Genomic DNA, 3,585 nt, shown 5'->3' with positions numbered 1-3,585 from the left:
GAATGTTAACTTTCTGTTATAGATTTTAATGTTTAGACCTTGGGAAGGAATATAAAAATAAAATCCGTGAAGAACTGTGCAGTCAATGTTGATTTTTTGATTTGCATCACATGTTCAGAGTGGGCAGCACTGATACAGACTAGTGACAGAAATAAGAAGCAAAAGTCTCATAAAAAGAAGCAGTGTTGGACGTGAACATTCAGACTTATAAAGGTTACAAAAATGCTTGCATGTTAAACAGCAGCAACAGAGATGGAGAAAAGCAAGCCCACAAACAACAGATCACGTTGAAGCTCCGCATTGCTGTCACATCTAGTCATGAATAGTCTTGGACAATTAAACAACGAACAAGAGGAGGAGGCTCCACAAACATCGTCATCCGCAATAGTGGGAGAGTCCAGCACATCAGTGCAAAAAGCCAAGGCTGAAGCAATCGCAGCCAGCTTTAACATGAAACGCTGAGCAGATGAACGGAGACCCCGATACCACAGATGCCAATCTTCTGCGTATTCGATTCACTCCACATAATACCAAGAAATAATTGTGCACAACGGATACAGCGAAAGCTATAGGGCGGGATACTCTGTCCCGCTGCAGCAGATTTCTGGTGCGGCACGCCCCCGGGATTCTCCGTCTCACCAGCCGGCCAACGGGCTTTCCCATTGTGGGCAGCCCCACGCCATCGGGAAATTCCCGGCCTGCCAGCGGAACGGCGAATCCTGACAGCGGAGAATCCAGCCCATGGAATCCAACTGTAGTACTAAAGACTTGTGCCCATGGACGAGCCACACCCATAGACAAGCTGCGCACTGAAAATTCTATAATTGTATGTACAACATTGGCAGCTACCCGGCAACCTGGAAAATTATCTAGGTATGTCCTGTCCGCTCAACGCAGGTCAAATCCAATATGGTCCAAAAATCTATATGAAATATTGTGGTGCAGTTCTGTAGGTTAATTGTTGGTTGTTCCGATTTCATCTTTAAAGTTTAAGGGTCCCTGACAAGAATGTCACATCTGGCAATGACCAATTCCAAAACTAGTGGATCTAATCATCTCCCTTGACGTTCAACAATATTGCCATCACTGAATGTCCCATCATCACATTCCTGGAGTTTACCATTGATCAGAAAATTAACTGGACCAGCCACTTAAGCTCTGTTAGTACAAGAGGCTGCGAATTCTGTGGCGAGTATCTCAGCTCATGATTCCCAAAGCCTATCCACAAGGCGCAAATCAGGAATGTGATGCATTACTCACCACTTGCCTGGATGAGTGTAGCTTCTACAACTCTCAAATAGCTTGACACCATCCAGGACAAAGCAACCTGCCTGGCCAGCATTCCATTCGCCATGTTCAACATTCACTCCCTCCATCAGTGTTGCACAGTGGCAGCAGTGTGCAACTCACCAAGATTCTTACAGAAGCGCTTTCCGAACCTACACCCGCTAGCATGAAGGAGGACATGGGCAATAGGTGCATGGGAACATCACCACCTGGAAGTTCCCCTCCAAGCCACACACCATCGTAACTTGGAAATATATCACCATTCCTTCACTGTCACTGGGTTAAAAACCTGGAACACCCTCCATAGCAGCACAGTGGACTGCAGCAGTTCCACAAGGCAGCTCACCACCACCTTCTCAGGGTAATAAAGATGGTCATCAAATGGAGGTCTTGCCAATGATGCCCACATCCAACGAGACAATTTTTAAAAATTCTCAAGAGAACAACACAATGAGAAGAGGTAAGATTTTTTAAAATATAAAATGACCACAAGTAGTGGCGGTGTACTTTCAACTCCATTAGGACATATTCAGCCTTCCCCTTCCCTAGGACAACCCAAGTTGTCAATCTCCTGACCTACTTGGCCTCTGAGGGCAGGATCTGGGCAACGTTATGTTCTGCCATTCCCAGTTGGTTGTACTTAAATACGATCTGAGGGCTAAAATAACTTGGGTCTCATTTCTGAAGCAGCAACCAAGTGTTAAACAGCAATTCACTGGCTGAAAACTAGTCTGGAGTTAGAACCATGACAATCACCTGGCTGCTAAGCATTCAGGACTGCAAGGTAAAGATTATGGGGTAAAAATATATCTGGGCTCTTTTTTTCTCCCAGATTTGCAACTGTGGAAAGAGCTGTTCTCAATGCAGAAGCTCACAGAAGAGTAGAAACCTGTCCTCAGCCCTCATTTGAGTAACTGAGCTTCCCACAAAGGTCACCCTTTTAAGACAGAGATGAGAAACATTATTTACTCTCAGAGGTTTGTGAGACTTTGGAATTCTCTTCCTCAAGAAGGTGGTCGAGGCAGAGTCTTTTAATATCTTTCAGGCAGAAGTAGATAGATCCTTGACAAGCAAGGTTATTGGGCAAGGCAGGAATGTGAAGTTGGCATTAAAAATAGATCAGCCACGATGTTATTGAATGGCGAAGCAGGTTCAAGGGACAGAGTACCCTACTCCTGCTAATTTGTATGTTTGCGTATTTCATCTTAATATGCAGCTCACCCATCGGGAGAGATTAAGGGTTGGGCTAGGAGGTCAGTGGTAACTCCTGTAGAGTCAGCTGTGCATTCCTATTCCTTTTAGATCCACAGGAAGATGTTTGTTAAATAAAACAAGATTATAAAAACTTTCCTTTCGTTGCCAACCAAAGGAGCCACTGAAGAATTGAAACTTGCATTGCTCATCAATCACTAATATCAGAAAGGGGTTCTATAATTGGTGTTGACTCCTAGTTTATATATTCATGGTGGCCTAAAGCTCATGGAAAGAATATACCCTTTGTGCCTAAAAATGGAAACTCTGCAGTCCCCCTACTCCAGTCTCTGGTCTGTGATCTCTTGAGTCTCACCTAACCTTAATGATTCTCTCCCTAAAACTCTCTCTCTCTCTTTCTTTAAGACTCAGCTTAGAGTCTAACTGTGACCAAGCTTTTAATCACCCCTACAATATCACCTTCAGATTGAGATCTTCAGGATGGTTCCTGGACTGACGCCCCATCATCGCCTTCCATCACCATCCAAATCTTTACCCTTCCACCATTTAAGCTTTAAATACAGGTGCATTTTAGCCCTACTGCTTTGACCAAGCTTTTGAGCACCTGTCCACATATCTCCATGTGTGGCGTAGTGTTCAATAATGGTCATTTTTGATGGGACATTTTTACTTTGTTAACTGACTATATTAATGCAAGTTGTTGTTGGTGTCAATTGTTGCCTTCCTTATTGACTTATTAGTCAATAAGTCTTTTAGTCTTTTGCTACAGTAAAAGTCTGAATGTGAAATCTTGTCGAGTCAGCCTTTCACCTATTAACTGGAAGTTCAAACTTCTTTTTAAAAAGTTATCAGTCTCCACAGAGATCATAACATTTAAAATGCTATTGATCCAATTTGGTTTTCTTCAATATCACTCAAACTCAAATCGCAAATTAATTTGCATTTTCCAGATGAATTGGTCCAACTATAATGAGATGTTTTGATGAGCTCCCTAATACACAAATGCACAGCATATACCCATGTATTTATGTGACAACAAAAAATTGCCAGTGTATTGAATCAATTCCCCTGCACATCAATCAGAAC

Source organism: Scyliorhinus canicula, chromosome 4 (genome assembly GCF_902713615.1).
Source record: "Scyliorhinus canicula chromosome 4, sScyCan1.1, whole genome shotgun sequence".
NCBI lineage: Eukaryota > Metazoa > Chordata > Chondrichthyes > Carcharhiniformes > Scyliorhinidae > Scyliorhinus > Scyliorhinus canicula.
Note: the sequence above shows the minus strand (reverse complement) of the source record.